Raw genomic sequence first — 25,257 nt, 5'->3', positions numbered from 1 at the left:
TTTTGTTGAAGAGGCTGCTATTTCTCCATCGTATATTTTTAGGGCCTTTGTCAAAGACAAGTTGGTTATAGTTGTGTGGCTTCATATCTGGGTCCTCTATTCTGTTCCACTGGTCTTCATGTCTGTTTTTGTGCCAGTACCATGCTGTTTTTATTGTTATTGCTTTGTAATATAGTTTGAAGTCAGGTATTGTGATACCTCCAGCATTGTTCTTTTGACTGAGTGTTGCCTTGGCTGTTCGTGGCCTCTTATGTTTCCGTATAAATTTAACTGTAGATTTTTCAATGTCTTTAATGAATGTCATTGGAATTTTGATGGGAATTGCATTAAACATGTAGATTACTTTTGGGAGTATAGACATTTTTACTATGTTGATTGTACCAATCCATGACTATGGGAGATCTCTCCACTTTCTATAGTCTTCCTCAATCTTTGTCTTCAGAAGTGTATAGTTTTCCTTGTAGAGGTCTTTCACATCTTTTGTTAGGTTTACACCTAGGTATTTGATTTTTTTTGAGGCTATTGTAAATGGAATTGTTTTCATACATTCTTTTTCAGTTTGCTCATTGTTAGTGTATAGAAATGCTAATGATTTTTCTATGTTGATTTTATATCATGCTACCTTGCTATAGCTATTGATGATGTCTAGAAGCTTCTGAGTAGAGTTTTTTGGGTCTTTAAGGTATAGGATCATATCATCTGCAAATAGGGATATTTTGACAGTTTCTTTACCTATTTGTATTCCTTTTATTCCTTCTTCTTGGCTAATTGCTCTGGCTAGGAATTCCAGTACTATGTTGAATAGGAGTGGAGATAGTGGGCATCCTTGTCTGGTTCCTGATTTTAGAGGGAATGGTTTTAATTTTTCTCTGTTAAGTGTAATGCTGGCTGTAGGTTTGTCATATATAGCTTTTATAATGTTGAGGTACTTTCCTTCTATTCCTAGTTTTCTTAGAGCTTTTGTCATGCAATGGTGTTGGATCTTATCAAAGGCTTTTTCTGCATCTATTGAGATGATCAAGTGGTTTTTGTCTTTGCTTCTGTTAATGTGGTTTATTACGTTTATTGGTTTTCGTATGTTGAATCACCCCTGCATTCCTGGGATGAAGCCTATTTGGTCGTGGTGAATAATCTTTTTGATGTGTTGTTGAATTCGGTTTGCCATTATTTTGTTGAGGATTTTTGCGTCAATGTTCATTAACGAGATTGGCCTATAGTTCTCCTTTTTGGAGGTGTCTTTGCCTGGTTTTGGGATAAGTGTAATACTGGCTGCATAAAATATGTTTGGCAGTTTTCCTTCCCTTTCTATTTCATGGAACAGTTTAAGGAGGGTTGGTATCAGTTCTTCTTTAAAGGTCTGATAGAATTTAGCAGAGACTCCATCAGGTCCTGAACTTTTGTTTTGGGGAGACTCTTGATTGCTGCTTCAATTTCATTTTGTGTTATAGGTCTATTCAGGTGATTAATGTCCTCTTGATTCAGTTTTGGATGATCATATGTATCTAGAAATCTGTCCATTTCTTTAAGATTTTCAAATTTATTTGAATATAGGTTCTCAAAGTAGTCTCTGATGATTTCCTGGACTTCCATGGTGTTTGTTGTTATCTCCCCTTTTGCATTCCTGATTCTACTAATTTGGGTTTTTTCTCTCCTCATTTTAGTCAGGTTTGCCAGGGGTCTATCGATCTTGTTTATTTTTTCAAAGAACCAACTTTTTGTTTCATTAATTCTTTGTATGGTTTTTTTTGGTTTCTATTTCATTGATTTCAGCTTTTATTTTTATTATTTCTCTTCTTCGTTTTGGGATTTGCTTGTTCTTGTTTTTTTAGGAGTTTGAGATGTATCATTAGGTCATTGATTTGGGATCTTTCAGTCTTTTTAATATATGCACTCATGGCTATAAACTTTCCTCTCAGGACTGCCTTAGCTGTGTCCCATAGGTTCCGGAAGGTGTGTTTTCATTTTCATTGACTTCCAGGAACTTTTTAATTTCCTCTTTTATTTCATCAATGATCCACTCTTCATTAAGTAATGAGTTATTTAGTTTCCAGCTGTTTGCATATTTTTTGTCTTTACTTTTGTTGTTGAATTCTACTTTTACTGCACTGTGATCAGATAGTATGCACGGTATAATTTCTATTTTCTTATATTTGCTGAGACTTGCTTTGTGCCCTAGGATATGATCTATTTTGTAGAAGGTTCCATGGGCTGCTGAGAAGAATGTATATTGTGTAGAGGTTGGATGAAATGTTCTGTAGACATCTACTAGGTCCACTTGATCTATTGCATATTTTAGATCTTGGATTTCTTGATTTTTTGTTTTGATGACCTATCTATTGATGATAATGGGGTGTTAAAGTCTCCCACAACCACTGTGTTGGTGTTTATATATGCTTTTAGGTCTTTCACGGTATGTTTGATGAAATTGGGTGCGTTGACATTGGGTGCATACAGGTTGATAATTATTAGTTTCCTTTTGGTCTATTTCCCCTTTTATTCGTATGGAATGTCATTATCTTGTTTGGTCAGTGTACGTTTGAAGTCTACTTTGTCAGAGATAAGTATTGCTACTCCTGCCTCTTTTTGGTGGCCATTGGCTTGGTAAATCTTCTTCCAGCCTTTCACCTTAGCCTATGCTTATTTCTGTCTGTGAGATGGGTCTCCTGTAAGCAACAAATTGTTGGATCTTCCTTTTTAATCCATTTCGTCAAGTGGTGTCTTTTGGTGGGTGAATTAAGTCCATTAACATTAAGTGTTAGTACTGATAGGTATGTGGTGATTCCTGTCATTTAGTTGTATTAGTTGTTTGAAGGTTTTATTGTGTGTACCTAAGTTGAGGTTACTCTCTACTTTCTTGCTTTTTCTTTTCCTGTGGTTTGGTGCTGCCTGTCTTTTCATGGTTAAGTTGGGTGTCACTTTCTGTGTGCAGAATCCCTTGCAGAATCCTTTGTAGTGGTGGCTTTGTGGTCACATATTGTTTTAGTTTTTGCTTATCATGGAAGACTTTTATTGCTCCATCTATTTTGAATGATAGTTTTGCTGGGTAGAGTATCCTGGGGTTGAAGTTATTTTCATTCAGTGCCCGGAAGATCTCACCCCATGCTCTTCTTGCTTTTAATGTTTCTGTTGAGAAGTCTGCTGTGATTTTGATGGGTTTACCTTTGTATGTTACTTGTTTTTTCTCTCTTACAGCCTTCAATATTCTTTCCTTAGTTTCTGAACTTGTTGTTTTCATGATGATATGTTGTGGGGTATTTCTATTTTGATCTGGTCTGTTTGGTTTCCTGGAGGCCTCTTGCATCTGTATTAGAATATCTTTCTCTAGATTTCGGAAATTTTTCATTATTATTTTGTTGAATAGATTACACATTCCCTTTGCTTGCACCTCTTCTCCTTCTCCGATGCCCATGATTCTCAAGTTTGGTCTTTTGATGGAGTCAGTGAGTTCTTGCATTTTCTTTTCACAGGTCTTGAGTTGTTTAATTAATAGCTCTTTGGTTTTTCCTTTAATTACCATTTCATCTTCAAGTTCTAAGATTCTATCTTCTGTTTGTTCTATTCTGCTGGATTGGCCTTCCATTTTGTTTTGCAGTTCTGTTTCGTTCTTTTTTCTGAGGTTTTCCATATCCTGGTTGTTTTCCTCTTTAATGTTGTCTATTTTTGTCCTGAGTTCATTTATCCATTTATTCATTGTGTTCTCTCTTTCACTTTGGTGTTTATACAGTGCTTCTATGGTTTCTTTTATTTCTTCTTTTGTTTTTTCAAATTCTCTATTTTTGTTGTCTTGGAATTTCTAGAGTGTCTCCTGTACATTTTGGTTGACCCTATCCAGTATCATCTCTATAAAATTCTCATTGAGTACCTGTAGTATGTCTGCCCTTAAATTATTGTTGTGGGCTTCATTGGGTCCTTTGGCGTAGTTTATCTTCATTTTGTTGGAGTCTGGATCTGTGTTTCTGTTTCTTCATTCCCCTCTGGTTCCTGTACTAATTTTTTGCTGTGGGGAAACTGGTTTCCCTGTTTTTTCTGTCTTCCTGTCATTGTCCTTGGTGTTGTTACTGTCCCTGTACTGTGTGTAATTAAGTATTTTCTAGCTTGTAATAATGACAATAGTAATATTTAGAAGGGAAGGGTCAGTGGAGATGGAAAGCAAGAAGTTAAAGAAATTGGAAAAACAAATACACAGACTGGAGGGAGAAAACAGAACAAGGTGTCAGACAAGAAGATTTGAAAGGTATAAACAGGGAGCTTTAGTGTACTAATCGACAGTAAGCTGAAGAGACATTAGAGAGACAGAGAGAGGATTGAAAATCAAAAATAAAAAAAGATAAGAATAAAAATAAAAAATAAGTAAATGAAAGAAAAATCTATTTATAAAAATGTATGAAAATAAAATGAAAAAATAGAAAATTAAAAAAACCCAAAAAACCTGCAAGTTCAAATGAAGTGAAATCTCAGTCTCCAATCCTTTAGATGGTGCCTCAGATGTTGTTCTGTAGTTGTCTCATCAAAGGGGACGCATAAAGAAGAACAAAACTACACACACATGCACAAAAAAAACCCCACCAAGTGGCCGAAGTTCAAATGCAATACAGTTTCAGTAAGTTTTTCAGCTTGCAGGTGTAATTCGGTTGTTCTCTCATCAAAGGTAGGGAGAAAAAGAAAAAAAAGAGTCTGGAGTCCTTTCTGAGAATGGTATCTGCGGCTGTGGCTTGCCTGCCTGCTGCTGTCAGCCTGCTGTTGCTGGAGGCGTTATTTATGCAGATCTCTGGGGTGAGCTTAGCACTCACCTGGCCCTGCAGGCTTTGTTCAGATTTGTCCTGTGCAGGAACCTCTGCTACAAACTTTCCCCTTCCAAGCACGTGGAAAGGTGACACTGCATCCACGTTGTCAGGCCTGTGTGTTTATTTACAGTTCATGTGGGAGGTGGGTCTTCCCCCCTCTCCTGTGGAGTTTTCCTCCCACAGCCGCTTTCACAAGCTTTCCTGCTCCTGATTACTGGGCGGTGCTGCTGCTCCTGCCAGCTGCCATGTTTGTTTACAGTTCACGTGGGAAGTGGGTCTTCCCTCCTCTCCTGTGGAGTTTTCCTCCCTCTGCCACTCTCACAAACTTTCCCGCTCCTGGTTGCTGGGCGCGCGCCCCCACTCCCGCCAGAGGCTCTCCAGCCTGCCCGGCTTGTTTATTTACAGTCCCGGGAAGGATTCCCTTCCCCCAATCTTCAGTGCTCAGTGCACCCCACCCTCTTTCCTGCGTGTCTTTATTGTTCTTATTGCTTATTACTCAGTTTCTCTTTTTTCCCCAGGTGGAGGTCAGTCTGTCCAGGGGGCTATGCTGCTCTGGCCCAGGCTTGTCTGTGGGAGTACTGCGGTACCGCGAAACTCACCTGGTCCACGTCTTCCCAAGCTGTCTGGGCACCAGCGACTGGAGGCCGGGGGCCCTCCTGGTTTCTCCATTTAACATGAAGTGGAGATTCTCTGCGCAGGCTGGAGGTGTGGAGGGGTCAAAGTTATGCATTTTCTCAGTGATTATGCCTGCAAAGTGTGTCTCTGGCATCTCTCCAAGATTTCACTATAGGAGGCTTGCTTTCTGCTTCCTCCTTCTAGCCGCCATCTTGGCTCCTTCTCTCTGGACACACTTTTTGTGTCGGACATTGTGGTTTTGTGTCTTTTAATTTTTTTACTTATGGGGAAACAAAATAAATACTCTCTCAAACCCTCTATGATTTTGTGCAGTGCCTCCCATGGAACTCTGAGTATGTCCTCGAAAGCAGGAGGGACATCCAGCCAGGTCAATGAACTTTGGGACACTGCTGGCCACCACACCATGTGGATCCTCTGGCTGCTGAGTCTGTGGTGCAGCTGTACTGTGCATGCTCAGTGCTGATGCAGTCTGTGGATGAAGACATTACCCAGAGGCCTGTGCGATGAGCTTCCACCATGCTGAGCCAATGAGCTGACTAAAGGGTGCTTCAGGAGGAGGGACTTCCGGTGCTCTCTTCCAGGTGAGCATTTTGGTGACCCATGGTTTGGTTCACCTGGTGCGACTGTGACCCTAGGTGCAGTCTCAGGTCAGGTTAGTGGGAAGGCAACAGGAGACATTATCCTGACTCACAGAAGCATTTGAGGGACTCTCTGCAGGGTCTGCCTGGTTCAGGGGCACTGGCGTGTGCGTCACCTTATGACTGCCCCCTGCAACCGTGCTGATGGACTCAGAGTAGATGGGGAACCCCAGGCAGGCACCTGTTTGATCCCAACCTCCCAATCCTGAAGTCCCGAATGTGGGTTCCTGCCTAGGTCATTTCATCCAGGCGCCCTTGTTCAGCCCACTGGAACTTAGCTAGGTGATGTGTGCACTTCTAACACCCATTGTGATGAGGGGCAGAAAGTGTTGACTCCAGGAGACCAGCGCATGTGCAGAGATTTGTGGGGCAGCTGGGAAGCTGTGGGAAATCTGTGAGTAGATAAGATGAGCTCTATATGGGCTGGCAGGCACCTGAATCGGTGGGGTTTGATTCTGAGTTCATGAGCAGAGACTTCATCCCAGGTAGGATTTAAAAAATTTCCAGATCCCAGAGGTAGGCCAGGCATGGCATCTTACTGCTGTAATGCCAGCTACTCAGGAGGTGGAGGTCAGGAGGGTCAGAATTGAGGCCAGCCCTGGAAAAATATAGCAGAGACCCCCATCTCAAAAGTCAACCAGAAGTGGTGTTGTGGGCCTGTCATCCCAGGTAAGCAGGAAGTATAGGTAACAGTATTGCAGGCCAACATCAGTCAGGGACAAAAAGGTGAGACCGTATTTGAAAAAATAAAGAAAAACAGTCTGGATATGTGGCTCACATGGTAGAGCACCTGCCTAGCAAACTATGAAGTCCTCACTTCAAACCAATGGATTGTCTCTCTACCTCCTCCCCTGAAAAAAGATTACTTAGGGTTATGCCAATGAAAACAGACTGACTTGGTCATGAAGGGGAGGGAAGCTTTATAAGAGCAGAGAGAAGGAGTCCTTGGGAGTAATTCTGCAAAAAGAACAACCAGACTTACACTAGCCCAGAGCAGTGGCCGTAAGGCAGGGAAGGAGAAGATGCCCAATTAACAGTTGACCTCTAGGAAAGAAGTAGTAGTATCCACTGGCCTATATAGTCCCTTTACACTATTTTGTACATATGAACTTATGAAACAAAGCCTTATTTTATGTTAAGAGATAAGCATTCCCCTAAAGAGTAAGCACAGGCCTTAGCCTCACTGTCATCTCATCTCCATTGTTACTATACTTCCACATCCATCCCTTGTCCGTTCCCTCTTGGAAGATCCATCTTCAAACCTTATTCAAGTGCCCCAAAGAAAGACACCCAGTCTCCAGTGTGATCCTTTCTTCTCACCAATAATTAAACATTATAATATAGGAATTTAAGAAGTTATATAAGCACTGAACTACTCTCATAATTTAATAATACCAAAAAGGAATATATTATTAGTAAATTGGAAAAAGTTTGAATATTACAATCTCTTAGTACTTACCATGTAAGTATGACAGGAATCTAAGATTTCAAAAATTGTCATATCACATGCAGTTACAGTAGTCTGTGGAATACAGTAGCTCATACTTAGGCCTTGACAAATACTAATGCATTGATAGCAACAACAGACTAAAGTTGTTGACATTTTTATGCCCATTTTACCAATGAAGACACTGAACCATGGGGAAATTGAATGCTTGTCCCAGGTCCCACAGCTAGTAAAAGGGAGCACTAAAGGCTGAAGCTTAGAAATCAGACTGTCAGGTGGGGGTAACCTTGCTTCAGGACAGGGAGAAGGCTCACACCATGAGTCTGTACATTGATGTCCTCCACGTACAGCCTCCCTCTTTCCACAGGTTCTGATGGCTCCAGAGCCATACATAGGTGAGTAGACTGTGTCTCAGGCCCTCACCCTGCCCACATCCCACTCATCGTGTCTGGGGTTTGTCCTGGCACTCAATACATGTCACTCTACTGAACACTGGGTCTATTAATTCTAGGGTCTTTTCAGACATAGGCTCCAGAATCCAGCTCAGGGATTATATGGTCACAGTCCAATCTGTGGCAACAAACAGAATGTCCTATGGAAGGCATTATAGGCACAGGGATGCACATGTGTAAATGCTTACAGGTATGACTGAATTGGCACGCAACAATTGCACATGCCTTCTCTTTAGTGGGGCCAGAGAGCTGTGATGTTCGATTCAGGTCTGAAGTGCCAGGCTGAAGGCACTGGAAACCATGGAAGTTTAGGAGTAGAGTAGGGGCTCCATTGGAATCAGGTCTGAATATATCTCCTCTGAGTGGAGAGTGGAAAACATTGTGGAGTGAGGGAAGATGCTTTGGAAGAGTTTCAGTGATAGCTCATCCAGGGTTTGTGACTGGATAATGGTGGTGGCTTTGGATGTGGGAGAAAAGTAAGGATTCTCAATTTGTTTTTACATTAAGTCCATTAGATACTCTGATATGGGGGTTGGGAGAGAAGGAGGAGGGTCAGTGATAACTTCATGGTTTTTTCCCATTGCAGCTGGAAGAAAGGAGATGACATTGGCTAAAATGTGGAGGTTGATTGTAGGATTTTTTTTAGAAAGCATATCAGGAGTGAGTTTCTGAGTATGTTAAGTTTGAGATATGCCACAGACCCTTGTGTGGAGGCCTTACGGGAGCACACAGGTGTGGGGTTCATGGAGGAGTTCATTTGGAGACATCACAAGTTGGTGGCCTGTGTATAAACAGGGGTGGTATTGTAAGTTACATTTATGAGGGGGAAAATCTCAGAGATGCCTGTACTGCAGTGTGCTATTGAACACCTTTGGTCTTGTGGCCTCACTCAGAATGTTCCTCAGTTTTTTGCATTTTACTGACTGTCCTGGTTACCTTCTCTTCTCTCCAGGGGATGCTCTTTGCTTCTCCAAACCAGCTATGCACACCACTTCCTTCTAGGTGTTCTTGTGAAGGTGCTGTGAGTCCCAGTCCTGGACTGAGTTCTTTCCTCATCCTTTTCCCAAGCAGCCTCAAAATTGAGGACCTGGAAGCCTCGCAAAAAGGGATAGTTGGGCCTGAAGTCTTTGAATTAACCCAGTGTGTCCCACCAGTCATGACCTACTCTAACAACATCACTGGCCGTAGTCATTGTTCCTCTCTTCCAGATTCTGTCCTTTGACATTTCTTCTTTCCTTCTTTTAGAGATCACTGGGAGGTTCCTGTAAGATGTTCCTCCAAGTTTCATTTTATAATTAGTTTCCTGTGATATGTAGGGGAAAGGGTCATCATAAGCTGCTGCTGTCCACTCAACCTGCCATGTCCTCCCCACAGGACTTGTGTCTTCCTGGATTCATTTTATTGTATGCTTGGAACTGGGGGAAGAGGACAGGTGCCTGAAAGGGAAGAGGTGACACAACCTCAGCAAGACAGACCTCGAGAGGGACTCACTCTGGTAAGTGAGAAGAGAGGGATGGAATAACATCAGGGCTTGGTTGTAATGACACCTAGAACCTCTCCAGTGCCCATGAGTGTTTTCATAGCAAGGACAGGGCCATCACTCATTTAATTTCTTCAGCACTATTCTATTTTTTTTTGCTGACTTAGCATTCCTACTCTAACTTTTAGCCTGGCCCTATCTACACCTCTCTGACTTTTGTCACACCCATTCCCCTCACTTCTCCCACTGCAGGGGTCTTCTAAAATGAGCTACAGGTAGTGTGATTGGACATTTGCAACACCCAGGTAGTTCTTGGTCAGGTTCTCAGGTACAGTAGGTTTCCAGGGTGTGTGGACACAGTCTTCTTTCTCTTCAATACTTATGTGTCAATAGCAGACAACCTCTGCTGAAAGCCATCTGCAGAGAAATGAGTCAGAGAAAGTCTCCCCTTTCAAGCTGCATCCCATCACTGTGTCCTTCCCCCATAATAAGACTGCCTATTGTAGGATGTAGCCATGTGCAGTACAACAGATTCAATAGTAACTTCTGCCCACTAACCTCCAAAGAGTCCCAGGCACTTATTCTTGAATTTTTAGGAGAGGCATTTTTAATTGGGTCACCTCGTCCCATCATGGTCTTCATACACTCAAACATTTTCTACTTTCAGGTTCTTGATTTCAACTGGAGAATGAAGAAGCAATGTCTCAAGGAGGCTCTCATGTCAGAGCTCCCAAATTTGATCCAGATAGTGGATGACCTACCCTTGTGTGGGATGTGTGACACAGTCTTGGAAAATATTTTGTTGCTGGCTGAGGTGCAGGGAATACATCCCAGGCATGGACTGTGCACATGGGCATGTGTCAGACAGTTCTGGCTCACTATAAGCATCCTCCAGGACTGCAAACAGTGCTGTGGATTAAAGATCTCAGGGTGGAAAAGGACAGGACTCCATAAGAACGGTGGAACTGACAAACCAGAAAATCCTTACATGGGAGGAAAGTGGCAACAACTTCCCCCACTGAAGCCTTCCCCAGCAGGAGTGCTGGTCCAACAAGGGAATTTACCCAGAATGCCGTGTGCTGGCAGGTCTTTCACATTGGAGGAGGACATTACAGGTGCAGTGAGTGAGGGGACGCCTTTAGCCAGAAAAGTGTGTTTCTTGAGCACCAGAGTGTTCATACAAGGGAGAGGCCTTAGAAATGCAGCGAATGTGGTAAAACCTATGGTCTGAAAGCCCACCTTCTTCAGCATAAGAAAGTTCACATTGGAGAAAGGCTTTGTTTGTGTAATGAGTGTGGGAAAGACTTTGACAGAAGATTGGCCTTTGTGCCATAAATAATTTCACAGTGGAGAAAGGTCCTATGCTAGTCAAGAGGCATAATTGAGGAAGAGGAAGGCCATGGCCTTTTTTGGGGATATCACAGGAAAGACTGGGCAGGGCAGAGTGAGCAATTGTGGTTAGCTGGCTTGATAATCCCAACAGGTTTTGGATTCTATTTTACCTGGTAATTGGCCCTGGATGCAGTAAGGCAGGAAAAATGCTGGTTGGATGTTAAGAGTTAGAGCTAATTGGGCCTGTGGAATCAAGAGTGACCTGAATGTGCGGGGTGTGTGTCTCATCAAGCCCTTAAGTAGGACCAGTCCTGGGAGGGGCAGTTCCCTACTGGGCCTGCCAGATTTTTAACATGTCAGAACATCAGAAAACAAAGTGAATATAATAACTTCTCTGAATGAAAACAATGTGAATGTTTGTTTCTACAACTGACAAAATGTGTTCCTGAGTATATGATTTTACATACTCACCAGCAGTATGAGTGATTCAGCCAAAACTTGTTATGTTCAGTGTTTTAATTTTTGCAGTTCTTGTTACTATAGTGGTATTTCTCTGTGGCTTCATTTTGTATGTCCCTAACGAATAATGTTTAGAATTTTCACTTTTACCACTTTCATTGCTCTCTTTGGAGAGAGGTTTCTTTTCAAGTCTTTGCCAAATAAAACCTTTTGCTTTATAATTGAGTTTTAGAGTGTGTTGAAATATATTTTATGCATATATTATAGCTATAAAATTATTTTATAATAAAAATCTTTAGAAGAACATGTTTGTGATTTACAGAGTATGGTCGACATTCTTGATTTAAAAGAGTATGTGATTATAAAATAAATACAAATGCTAGCTGAACAGGTACTCCGTGTGTTCCTACCTTGTTTTGTTACCAATGACTTTTCCTTGGTGATAATTTCCATCTATAAAACAAATCATGTCTGGTCAGCCAGATTTGAGCTCCTGACTCGTTGTTTTCCTGAAACATCTTGGTATCTGCCTTTATTCTTTGGGATTACCATAACCATGTTAATAAAATATTTTACGTGGATAAAATTTCAGCCTGTTTGGTCCTTGACACCTCATTTTTGCTGACTTCCTTAACACCACCTTTGTGACTTATTCATGTGAGCACTGGAACTTATTACAACTAATGAAACTTCCTCCTAAATCTTTACTGAGGTATCTGCTCTCCGAGCGTCACCTCCTGCTCTTCTTTTTTAAAGTAATTTTCTACAGGGGCTTCAGTACATTTCCAGACATGTATAATGTACTCCGTGCAAATTTAACCACTCCATTACTACTACTTATCCCTTCTCCTTTGAAAAAATCTTATGGAAGTTCTATTTTTATCTTTTTGAGGAATCTCTGTAACTGATCTTCCATAGTGGCTGGACTAATTTTCATCGACAGCCATGAATAAGAGGTTATGCCTACCTCCACTCTGCATCCTTGCCAGTATTTGGATTTCTCTTTTTTTTCCTTTCTTTTTGTTAAGTGATATTTTATTTACTGACATTAAAAACCATAACTCCATGTGGTACATAATACACCACTGCTCCCAATTAAAAAATGGTGATAATATGCAGTGTTTAAGCAGTGCTACACTTACTCTTAGCAAAGTGCTGTGTATTCTCTCTGCATAAAACTGACCAGCTGTGAACCAAAAAGTTTGCCTAAAAACAAAAATTTTAGTCACTGTGTTAAGATAATAAGCTGTCATTTATGCACAAATTGATGTTCATTTACATAAACAAATGTCCCTTTTGAATTTTCAAGTTGATTGTTTCACACAGTCTCCATAACTCATTCTCTGCCCTTGAAAAGTGAATGTTTTCACAATTTCTCTTGAGGAAAAAATAAAGCCACTTCTTAAACAGTAAGCACAATTATTTATTCAAGAGCAAAACTCTGGGGTGACAAACACCCAAGACAGAAACAAAACCACTCACACACTTGAGACCTGAAAACTCACACTGATTTGGTGTTTCTACAGTCCACTAAAAAAAAAAAACCAAACAAACAATACTATAACTTCAGGTACCACAGAGCAAAACAATTATAACAATTATAAAAAAATTAAATGTCACAAGGTATATTCACAATGATGTACAGAATATTATCTGCTTAAACTGACTTCCTCCAACTTCTCCCACATAAAGTATACTGTTGCAAATAAGATGTCCTGTGTGCTTTATGTTGCCTTCTCCAACTAAACCACTGTAACTGGTATCAAATTTCAAGCAAAACTGGTACATGACAAGATCAACACCATTATGTAGGTTTTCTAAATAAAGCATCTTATGTAAAAAGCATTAAAATAACCAGGTAGAGCTGCCAATTGTAGTACATCAACATGGCCAATGGCAGTGAAGCCATCCATTGTAGGAGCCCAACTTTAAGGAGTTTAACCACTATTTGTAGGCCTTCTAAGATAAAAAGCTAGTTTTAAAGTAGCATCAGCAATATGTACTAGCATCAGTCAGTAAAAGGAGCAGTCTCTCTAACTGATTCTTAAAAAAACTGCTTGGAAACTGTTCCCACTCATGTATATAAATAATATCCATCTCTACTTGGTGTCTTTTTATGTTTTTCATTCCAACACAAAGAAAATGGTAGTGAATATAGTCCTCCTTGCCCTTGCCCTTTTTTCTTAAGACTATATGTTTACTTGAAGAAGAATAGAAATAGCAAAGAAATTCAGATACGAACAGAAATCTACAGATGAAAAATCAGTATACTATGCAGATTTAAGAAGCAAAAACACTAGGCAATGCTGAGTTATCTCAAATATAAATGAACTATCACTTGGCTAGAATCAAAGAACTAATGAAAACAGAAAACTGAAAAAATATAAGGAAAGTAATGTACAAAAAAGACAAAAGTGTCTCCCTGCAATGGGAGTCAGAAATCCAGTCACTTTGCATCTTCTGCAAATCCCTTATCAATATGAATTCATCACCACAAAGGAGATGGCAAATCTCCAACTTACAATGCAGAATGCAATTCAACTAGCTGTGGAAGATAAAGTAAGACACAGGATATACATTGTAACAACTTTTGAGGACTGTGATACATTGTAAAAGCTCAGAAACTCATTCAGGAAGCACTGATTATGTACACTATGTATTCTAGACTTTTTTCCCAAGGTACATTCTATGCTGTTAGTTTGCAAATGGTCGGAGCTTATAAATTCAGAGGGATCTTATGTGTCAGGGCTTTAATTTTTATGCAATACTAAAGTATATTATAAACAATAGAGTAATCAACTCACAAAATGCATTTTGGCCATGTTTCAAAAATACTTAATGGGTCAACAATGATCTGTGTTATTATTGGCCTTGTGTCTTTTACACGGCAAACGCCTAACACCTAATGACCAAAAACTTCAATAGAATTATGCAACCATTTTCTTCGATCATTACATGTGCCAATTTTAAGCACAAACCTTCGACACTGACACAGAAACTACCTGTGATATTACGGGAAGTGTGGTAATCCCAATCCTGAAAAAATACCCCCATGATTGAGTTATTTTGTTCTGTAGAATAAAGCATAAAAAACAAGACCCAGATAAAGTAATCAGAAGTCAATAAATGATAAAGATGTCAATGTATTTAAGATATTAAGAAATCTGAAAGAGGTAGTGAGAAAAAACCATTGCAGTTTCATATACAAAACTTTTCACAGTGCCAAACAAATTCTCATGGCTGAACACAGGATAATGTGATTTGAATTGTAAGTGTGTTAGTTTCTGAGGAAGTTGGTGAGCACGGATGGCTCAGCAATCCCCATCCCAACTGCTAAAAAATGAAGTAACTGACTCGAGGTTAGATAATATAACCTCTGTGTGGAGCTGGTGAGGTCCTAACAACTTGCACAACATGTAAACAGAGACCCCATGTATTCAGAGGATTGCACCCAAAGGAAATTTAGTTGGCGTATTTTCAACATATCAACTTATGCCCTACAATGTATATGCTGTAAAACATACACCCTTTCATGAAAACTGCCTTATCCCCACACTCTTGTAAACACAAAAGTAACCACTTCTCAGTTTGACAGACTCAGCCCCTAAACAGAAATGATACAAAAAAGGGGAAGTGGATAAAGAATGTTAAGAGATCTAGATTCTCCTTCTAAAGGGACATCCTGGCACATCCTCACGGCCAGAGGAAGAACAATCTAATCCACATCTAACAATGCATTTAACCTCTTCCAACGTTAAATACCCTGGACTAACCAGAAGAAGAAAAAAAAAGCAGTTCTTTCCTGAAAGTCTGCAAGGGCTCCATGTATCAGGCTTCTGTGTGGTTACTGAAAAACACACCACTACTTCCCGTAACAATATGGTGCATTTTTTCCTTGAAGACATTTCACAGATGTACACTCATTGAATTAGTGTTTGTAGAGGATTCAAGAAATAACGTTGGTAAGGCAGGCAATGCTACTGTACTGTCAGTAGATAGTGCTTTGAACTGTAAATGTGTTAATATCTGAGGAAGACGAGTGTGGGTGGCTCAGCAAATCCCATTGCAACTGCTAAAGACAGAAGTAACTGACTAAAGATAAGAAAATAGATTCCTCTGTGGTAACTGGCCTACATGCCAGCTGATCCCTGCACCCTGGCCTCATGAGCTCTAACACTGTGAAGAGTGATTGTGGCAGAAAGCCTGCCTCAGTCCCTTCACCACTAGATTCAGTAGAAAAGAACATGGAATTGCACACGTTTTAGTTTGAGACAGCCCTGCTTCCAATCAGCATGCAACCCTTGCAACTGAGAGGGACAGCATTTTCATTGTACACACACACACACACACACACACGCACACACAAACACGCATGCACACACACATATGCACAAAGAGAAACTAACCAACAGGATCTGAAATTCGTAGTAATTGTATGGATGCAAGCACGGCCAATTAACCACCCACCCATTGTGCGTGACTTGCTGAGAGTGGCAATGCCTGATAAGATTTTGGCAGTGAAGACTTTTGTATTCAGAGCCTGTCTCAGTATGTTCTTTATGCAGTGGGAAGGATGAATGCTCTTTGGTTGTTAAAGTTTCATGCACTGCAAGCACATAGCAGTGGAGGTGCTGCTCCATTTCACTTTGGGCTTCCACTCTGGAACTATTTGCGTTACGAAATGCATCAGTCCCACAGCTGGCTTCACTGAGACCGGGGCAGGAGTTATGCACAGAAGTCTGACAAGGTGGGATGTAGAATGACGTTTTCCATAGGATCCATTTCCACATTGATAGTGGTTAATCCACCTGCAGTAAAACAGGGCGAAGGGTCATAAGCCAGCTCTCTTCCATTGGACAGGAACAGAATTTGGAAACCGGAATCTTGAGTATCATCCAAGCACTCCAGAAACCAGGTAAGCAGGAGAATGAAGGATGCTCTCTAGGCAACTCTTTATCATGTCATCATTTTCCTTATGAGAAACCAGTGCAAGTGTCTATAACATCAACAGAATCCGTCTTCTTTTTGCTGAATTCTGCTTGGTTGGCAGGAGTTTTGACATCACCCACAAACATTTTTTCAATCTCTGGAATATTGTTAAGGCAAGATTGAGAAACTATCTTTATATCTGAGATTTCAAGACTCTGTCTTCAGTTGGTCTAATAGCAAGGACAGGAGATTAGATTGAACAGGGTGCTTATTCCAATAGGGTATTAGCAAGGACAGTCATTGTCCTTGGGAAGAGCCTCAGGTGCATCTGTGGCCACCAGGATGGACAGAGTTGAGGTTCACAGCCTCTGGGGTAGCCAGGGTGGGAGGGCTGAGCTTCAAACCATGTCCCTGGAAGTCAGGCAGAGGGCAGCCCTGGCCCTTCTCTTGCTGCCCCTAGCTGCCTCCAGCTGGTCCAGGCCCCTTTATTGTTGCACAGTGTTGGGTACAGCCTCTCTCTGCCCAGGACCCTTCCCCTTTTTGTTTCTTGATCGGGGTGAGGTGGGATCACAATGTGCTTTAGGTTTGCATTTCCTTTACTGTAACCATGTTGAACAGTTCTTTGTGAATTTATTGCCCATTTATACTTCTTCATTTTAAAAGTTTCTATACAATTCATTTGCCCATTTATTATCTTACTTTTTCTTCTGATCTTAATTTCCTTCCTATGAGTTTAGGGAGCTCTTAACAAATTTGGGCACACATCTTCCACTAGCTATGTGATTTGCCAGTACAGTCTTCTAGCCTATGGCTTTTATTCTTAGTCCCCACACTGGAAATTTTTACTACTGATAAAGTTAAATGTATTTTCCTCTTTATTGAACATGCTTTTGGTATGCTATTGGTATATATTTTAAGAAGTATTACCCAAGACAAAAAAATCCCCTCCCAATAAAGACTTCATATTTTGACTGTTGTAAACTGTTTTCACTCAGTTTTTGTATTCCAGGGAAGATTTGGAGTCACAGTGGGGTTTTGTGTGTTTGTTTTTTGGCTAGATGTGGAGAGCAGAGTACATAAGCACAGGTGTGTCAAACAGCGGGTTTGAGTTTGGCACAACCCCAAACTGCAGAAGGGAGCAAGCATAGTTATGCCCAATAAACTGAAGGCTTAAGTTGGCACAGCCCCAGCTGCAGGAGTGGGCAAGATGCAGTACAGCTGTTTTTTCCTAAGATGTTTACGTTCAGAAGGAAGCAGTCACAGGTTCCTCCTGTTCCCGAGAATTACAATGTCACGCCCCCTTCCCTGAGAACTGCCTTGCCACCTTGTTTTGCCACTGTATATAATAAACTCTCTGGAGGTGGAGGTTGCTGCTGTGTCTCTGTTTGAGCACCCAGCCTACCTGGCCCCAGCTTTGTGCATGTTTGGTCTTTTGTCTGTTGTCCTTTTTTGCATCTCTTGTCACCATCAGGTTTCTAGGACAAGCTTGTGCAGGTTGTGAGAGGTGGCACCCGAACTGGTATCTGAGAGCCTGGTGATGCCTGGATGGGAATCTAACTACAGGGGAACTTGAAGCCTGAGATGAGGAGCTAGTCTCTGAGAAGTGCACGTGTAAGATGTAATAAGTCAGGTGGAATACAGTCAGGTATAAAAGCAGGGTGAGTCTAAGGATCAAGAGCTCCATATACAGGCTTTAAAAGCTATGCCAAAGATCAGACAAAGCAGAATCAGGTTACTTCAGCTTATGCACCTTTTAGATTTTTGTACGGGATACTTGCCTGTGGTTCTCTGAGGAGGGCACTGAAAAGTCAGAAACATGGAACAAGGTAGGAGACAGACTGAGGGCACACTATGTGGCTAAAGGGCCAGAGTGCATGCCCATCTTTACTTTTGGTTGTGGTCTATGATTAAAGATTGTTTGGAGCCTACTCCCTCACATAAACCCTCCCATGTGTTTGAGCTCCCTTACAATCAGTCAGGTATTATCCATTATTTTTTTTTCATTTATTCATATGTGCATACAGTGTTTGGGTCATTTCTCTCCTCTAACTCCCACCTCCTCCCTTTTTCCCCACCCCTCCCTCTGCCCCCCACCTCTAGCTTCCAGGCAGAAACTGTTCTGCCCTTATCTCTAATTTTGTTGAACAGAAAGTATAAACAATAATAAGAAGGACAAAGGATTTTTGCTAGTTGAGATAAGGATAGCTATACGGGGGGATTCCTAGAATGGCTTCCATGTACATATGTGTTACATTCTAAGTTGATTCATCTCTAACTGTCCTTTTCTTTAGTTCCTGATCTCCTTCTCATACTGACCTCTGTCACTTTAAAGTTTCTGCATTAGTTCCTTTGTATTGAGGACATCAAATACTATCATGTTTTTTGGGTTTCTTACCTATCCCCATACCTCCCGTGTGTGCACTCACTTTTATCATGTGACCAAAGTCCAACAACGTTGCTGTATTTGCCCTAAAATAATGTCCCCATATGAAGGAGAACATATGATTTTTGGTCTTCTGAGCCTGGCTAACCTTACTCAGAATGATGTTCTCCAGTTCCATCAATTCACTTGCAAATGATAATTTTTCATTCTTCTTCATGGCTAAGTAGAGCTCCATTATGTATAAATACCACATTTTCTCAATCCATTCGTCAGTGATGGCGCATCTTGGCTGTTTCCATAACTTGGCTACTGTGAATAGTGCCGCAATAAACATGGGTGTGCAGGAGCCTCTGGAGTCACCTGTGTCACAGTCTTTTGGGTATATCCCCAAGAGTGGTATTGCTGGATCATATGGCAGATCAATGTTTAGATTTTTAAGAATCCTCCAAATATTTTTCCAAAGTGGTTGCATAGCCACCAGCAGTGTAAGAGGGTTCCTTTTTCTGGGCATCCTCATCAACATCTGTTGTTAGTGGTGTTTCTAACGATGGCTATTCTAACAGGGGTGAGGTGGAATCTTAGTGTGGTTTTGATTTGCATTTCCTTTATGGCCAGGGATGGTGAGCATTTTTTCATGTGTTTTTTGGCCATTTGAATTTCTTCTTTTGAGAAAGTTCTGTTTAGTTCACTTGCCCATTTTTTAATTGGCTCATTAATTTTCGGAGAGTTTAGTTTTTTGAGTTCCCTGTATATTCTGGTTATCAGTCCTTTGTCTGATGTGTAGCTGGCAAATATTTTCTCCTACTCTGTGGGTGTTCTCTTCAGTCTAGAGACCATTTCTTTTGTTGTGCAGAAGCTTTTTAGTTTTCTGAAGTCCCATTTGTCTATACTTTCTCTTAGTTGCTGAGCTGCTGGGGTTCCATTGAGAGAGTCCTTGCTCATACCTATTAGTTCCAAAGTATTTCCTACTCTTTCCTGTACCAATTTTAGAGTTTGGGGTCTGATATTTAGGCCCTTGATCCATTCTGAGTTGATACTAGTACAGGGTGATAAACATGGATCTAGTTTCAGTTTTTTGCTGGTGAATAACCACTTTTCCCAGCAACATTTGTTGAAGAGGCTGTCTTTTCTCCATCATATATTTTTGGCACCTTTGTCAAAAATAAGGTGGGTATGGTTGTGTGGATTCATATCTGGGTTCTCTATTCTGTTCCACTGGTCTTCATGTCTGTTTTTGTGCCAGTACCATGCTGTTTTTATTGTTATTGCTTTGTAATATAGTTTGAAGTCAGGTATTGTGATACCTCCAGCATTGCTCTTTTTGCTGAGTATTGCCTTGGCTATTCGTGGTCTCTTGTGTTTTCAAATGAACATTAGGGTAGATTTTTCAACCTCTTTGATGAAAGTCATTGGGATTTTGATGGGAATTGCATTAAACATGTAGACTGCTTTTGGTAATATAACCATTTTTACTATGTTGATTTTACCAATCCATGAGCATGGGAGAGCTCTCCACCTTCTGTAGTCTTCCTCAATCTCTTTCTTCAGAAGTGTACAGTTTTCCTTGTAGAGGTCATTCACATCTTTTGTTAGGTTTACACCTAGGTATTTGATTTTTTGAGGCTATTGCAAATGGAATTGTTTCCATATAGTCTTTCTCAGTTTGTTTGTTGTTGGTGTATAGAAATGCTAATGATTTTTGTAAGTTGATTTTATATCCTGTCACCTTGCTGTAGCTGTTGATGGTGTCTAGGACTTTTTGAGTGGAGTTTTTTGGGTCTTTAAGGTATAGGATCATATCATTTGCAAATATGGATTTTTTGACAGTTTCTTTACTTATTTGTATTCCTTTCATTTCTTTTTCTTGCCTAATTGCTCTGGCTAGAAATTCCAGGACTATGTTGAATAGGAGTGGGGATAGTGGGCATCCTTGTCTCATTCCTGTTTTTTAGGGGAAATGGTTTCAGCTTTTCACCATTAAATATGATGTTGGCTGTATGTTTCTCATATATAGCTTTTATAATGTTGAGGTACTTTCCTTCTATCCCTAGTTTTCTTAGAGCTTTTATCATGAAATGGTGTTGGATCTTATCAAAGGCTTTTTCTGCATCTATTGAGATGATCAAGTGGTTTTTGTCTTTGCTTCTATTGATGTGATGTATTACATTTATTGAACCACCCCTGCATCCCTGGGATGAAGCCTACTTGGTCGTGGTGAATAATCTTTTTGATGTGTTGTTGGATTCAGTTTGCCATTATTTTATTGAGGAGTTTTGTATCGATGTTCATTAGGGAGATTGGCCTATAGTTCTCCTTTTTGGATGTGTCTTTGTTTGGTTTTGGGATGAAGATAATACTGGCTTCATAAAATGAGTTATGCAGTTTTACTTCCCTTTCTATTCATGGAACAGTTTAAGGAGAGTTGGTATTAGTTTTTTTAAGGTCTGATAGAATTCAGCAGAGAATCCATCAGGTCCTGGACTTTTCTTTTTTGGGAGACTCTTTATTACTGCTTCAATTTCATTTTGTGTTATTGATCTGTTTAGCTGGTTAATATCCACTTGTTTCAGTTTTGGATGATCATAAGTATCTATAAATCTGTTTCTTCAAGATTTTCAAATTTATTAGAATATAGGTTCTCAAAGTAGTCTGTGATGATTTCCTTGGTGTTTGCTGTTATCTCCCATTTTGCATTTCTGATTTTACTGATTTGGGTTTTTTCTCTCCTCATTTTAGTCATGTTTGCCAGGGGTCTGTCAATATTTTTTTTTTCAAAGAACCAACTTTTTGTTTCATTAATTCTTTGTATTTTTTTTTTGTTTCTATTTCACCAATTTTGGCCCCTATTATTTCTCTCCTGTTTGTTTTGGGATTTGCTTTTTCTTGTTTTTCTAAGAGTTTGACATGTAGCATTAGGTCATTGATTTGAGATCTTTCTGTCCTTTTAATTTATGCACTCAAGGCTATAAACTGTCCTCTCAGAACTGCCTTTGCTTTGTCCCATAGGTTCTGGTAGGTTGTGTTTTCATTTTCATTAACTTGCAGGAACCTTTTAATTTCATCTTTTATTTCATTGATAACCCATTGGTCATTGAGCAATGTGTTGTTCAGTTTCCAATTGTTTGCATGTTTTTGTTATTACTTTTGTTGTTCACTTCTAGTTTTAATGCATTGTGATTAGATAGAATGCATGGTATTATTTCTATTTTCTTATATTTGCTGAGACTTGCTTTGTGCCCTAGGATATGATCAATTTTGCAGAAGGTTCCATGGGCTGCTGAGAAGAATGTATATTGTGTAGAAGTTGGATGAAATATTCTGTAGACATCAGCCAGGTCCATTTGATCTATGGTGTGATTTAGTTCTTTGGTTTCTTTAATGATTTCTTGTTTGGATGACCTATCTATTGGTGATAGGGGAGTATTAAGGTCTCCCACTACCACTGTGTTGGAGTTTATATATGTTTTTAGGTCCTTCAGAGTATGTTTGATGAAATATGGGTGTGCTGACATTGGGTGGATATAGGTTGATAATTGTTATTTCCTTTTGGTGTATTTCCCTTTTTATTAGTATGGAATGTCTTTTTTTATCTCATTTGATCAATGTAGGTTTGAAGTCTACTTTGTCCAAAATAAGTATTGCTACCCTGGCCTGTTTTTGGGGACCATTGCCTTGGTAAATCTTCTTCCAGCCTTTCACTCTTAGCAAGTGCTTGTTTTTGTTGGTGAGGTGGGTCTCCTGTAGGCAGCACATTGTTGGATCTTCCTTTTTAATCCAGTTTGCCAATCAGTGTCTTTTGATGGGGGAATTAAGTTCATTAACATTCAGTGTTAGTATTGATAGGTGTGTGGTGATTCCAGTCATTTAATTGTCTTTGTTGTTTAAGGGTTTGATTGTGTGCAGCTGAATCAATGTGTGCTCTACTTTCTTGCTTTTTCTTCTCCTGTGGTTTGGTTCTGCCTGTCCTTTCATGGTTTTGTTTGATTTTATTTTCTGTGTGCAGAATTCCTTGGAGAATCTTTTGTAGTGGTGGCTTGGTTGTCATATATTGTTTTAGTTTCTGCTTATCATGGAAAGCTTTTATTGTTCCATCTATTTTGAATGATAGTTTTGCTGGGTAGAGTATCTTAGGGTTGAAGTTATTTTCATTCAGTGCCCGGAATACATCACTCCATGCTCTTCTTGCTCTTAAGGTTTCCGTTGAGAAATCTGCTGTGATTTTGATGAGTTTACCTTTGTATGTTATTTGTTTTTTCTCTTTTACAGCCTTCAATATTCTTTCTTTATACATTGTGCTTGTTGTTTTAATGATAATATGTCATGGGGTAGTTCTATTTTGGTCTGGTCTGTTTGGTGTTCTGGAGGATTCCAGTACCTGAATGGGCATAGTTTTCTTTAGATTTGGGAAATTTTCTGTTATTATTTTGTTGACTATATTATGAATTCCTTTGCTTGCACCTCTTCTCCTTCTTCAATGCTCATGATTCTCAGGTTTGGTCTTTTGATGGAGTCGGTGAATTCTTGCATATTCCTTTCACAGGTCTTGAGTTGTCTGACTAGTATTTCTTCAGTTTTTCCTTTAATTACCATTTCATCTTCGAGTCCTGAGATTCTGTCTTCTGTTTGTTCTAGTCTGCTGGAGTGGCCTTCCATTTTGTTTTTTATTTGTGTTTCGCTTTTTTTTCTGAGGTTTTCCATATCATGGGTCACTTCCTCTTTAATATTGTCAATTTTCATCCTGAGTTCATTTATCTCCCTATTTATGGTGTTCTTTGTTTCACTTTGGTGTTTATATAGTGACTCTATGGTTTCTTTCCTTGTTCTTGTCTTTTGTCATTTTCTTTATTTTTGTTGTCTTGGAATTTCTTGAGAGTCTCCTGTACATTTTGGTTGACCATATCCAGTATCAACTCTATAAAGTTCTCATTGATTACTTGCAGGATTTCTTCTTTCAGTTTTCTTGTGGGCTTCGTTCTGTTCCTTGGTATAGTTTCTCTCTGTTTTGTTGGTGTCTGTATCTGGGTTTCTGTTTTCTTCATTTCCCTCTGGTTTCTGTACTAATTTGTTATGGGAGGAAAATGGTTTCCATCCTTTTTCCGTCTTCCCATCATTCCACTCTGTGCTGTTACTGTCCCTGTACTGTGTGTAATTTAGTACTATCTAGCTCACAATAGTAAAAATAATGATATCTATAATGGAAGAGCAAGAGGAAAAAGAAAGCAAAGAAAGAAAAGAAAAAATAAAAAAATAGAGAATCAAAGAAATTAACAGGGAGAGATAATGTACTAATCAACATTGAACTATACAAGCATTAGAGAGAAAGAGAAAAAAGAAAAAAGAAGAGAGAAAAAGAAAAAAGAAAAGAAAGAAAAAGAAACCCCAGGTTCAGATGCAATAAAGTTTCAGTCTTAATAGTTCTGGTGTTACTCCTTCAGCATCCAGTACTGGTGTTGGTGTTTGAGTACTAGCTCTGTCATTGTCTCACCAAAGGGAAAAAACATAATAATAAAAAGAAAAAAAATAAAAACAGAAAAGACATCTAAAACTATAAAAGAATAAAAATTTCACGTCCAAGTTCAGGTAGTTCTGGTGTTGCTCTTTCAGCATCCAGTCCTGGTGTTGGTATATAATCAGTAGCACTGTTGTTGTGTCACCATGTGGTTGGGACAGGAGACAGCTTTGTGATCTGCCATCTGCTCTGTTTCAGGTTGTGACTCACCTGCCACCTACTGCCAGCTGGCTGCTGCTGCAGGCTTCATTTATTGAAGTTCACTTGGAGAGCTGTCACGCCCACCTACTCCTACTCCAGCAGGCTTTGTTTATTTAGAGTTCTCTGGGGTGCCTGCCCACCCCCTCTTTTCTGGTGAAGAGTTCTACAAGCCAGCTGCAGTTGCAGGCTTAGTTTTCAAAGTTTGTGTGGGGCACTGCCCTTCCCCAATTCTCCAGTAGAGCATCCTGCACGTCAGCCACTGTTGCAACCTTTGTTCATTTAAAGTTCACTGGGGGGAGCCACTAAACCCACCTTCTCTGGCAGCCTTTGTTTGTTTAGAGTTTTTGTGGGCGCCTGCCCCTCCCCTTTTCTCCATGTAGAGTCCTACCAGCCTGCTACAGTTGCAGGCCTTGTTTATTTAGAGTTCACTTGGGGAGCTGCTCATGCCCCACTCTCCGGTGGAGCGTCCGGGACGTCAGCCACTGTTGCAAGCCTTGCCCACCCCAAGCTCGCTGGGGGAGCTGCCAAACCCACCTTCTCCAGAAGGCTTATTTAAAGTTCTGTGAGAGACTGCCCCTCTTTCTTTCTTCTGAGCTCAAGGCACCCTCCCCTCTTTGTTATGCATCCTTTTCAGTTCCTTGTTTATTATTCAGTTTTTTTTTTTGTGGGGCAGGGGTCAGTCTGTCCAGGGAGCTATGCTGGTTTATCACAGAGGTGGCTGTGGGGGTACTGTGTGCTGCTTATTTGATCACATGTTGGTCTGCATCTCCCAAGCAGGTTAGGAGCTGGCAACTGGCGGTGCAGAAACCCTCTTGGTTTCTCTGTATATCGTAGTGTGGGGAAGCTATGTGTGGGTTGGGGATTTAGGGGTGTCAGAGTTTTGCTTCTTCTTGGTGGTTTTTCCCGCCAAGTGTGTCTCCAGTGTTTCAGCAAGATTTTTGCTTTATGGAGCTCATGCTATCTCCTTCCTCCCCCTAGTCACCATCTTGGAACCTCCTCACTGAATT

At 40.3% G+C, this 25,257-nt stretch overlaps 1 long non-coding RNA gene and 1 pseudogene across 1 annotated transcript; one reads left to right on the top strand and one right to left on the bottom strand.

Moving 5' to 3' along the window:
- Window positions 1-5,143: 5,143 nt before the first annotated feature.
- LOC141417852 (uncharacterized) lies at window positions 5,144-11,798 on the top strand. Its single transcript, XR_012442496.1, has 4 exons — window positions 5,144-5,489; window positions 5,733-6,001; window positions 9,332-9,452; window positions 10,105-11,798. It is a non-coding gene; the product is annotated as an uncharacterized lncRNA (long non-coding RNA).
- Window positions 11,799-13,458: 1,660 nt separating this feature from the next.
- LOC109679383 (tumor protein p53-inducible nuclear protein 1 pseudogene) lies at window positions 13,459-16,303 on the bottom strand (annotated as a pseudogene).
- Window positions 16,304-25,257: the final 8,954 nt, after the last annotated feature.

Source organism: Castor canadensis, chromosome 16 (genome assembly GCF_047511655.1).
Source record: "Castor canadensis chromosome 16, mCasCan1.hap1v2, whole genome shotgun sequence".
NCBI lineage: Eukaryota > Metazoa > Chordata > Mammalia > Rodentia > Castoridae > Castor > Castor canadensis.
Note: the sequence above shows the minus strand (reverse complement) of the source record. Positions and strands in the feature narration are given on the sequence as shown.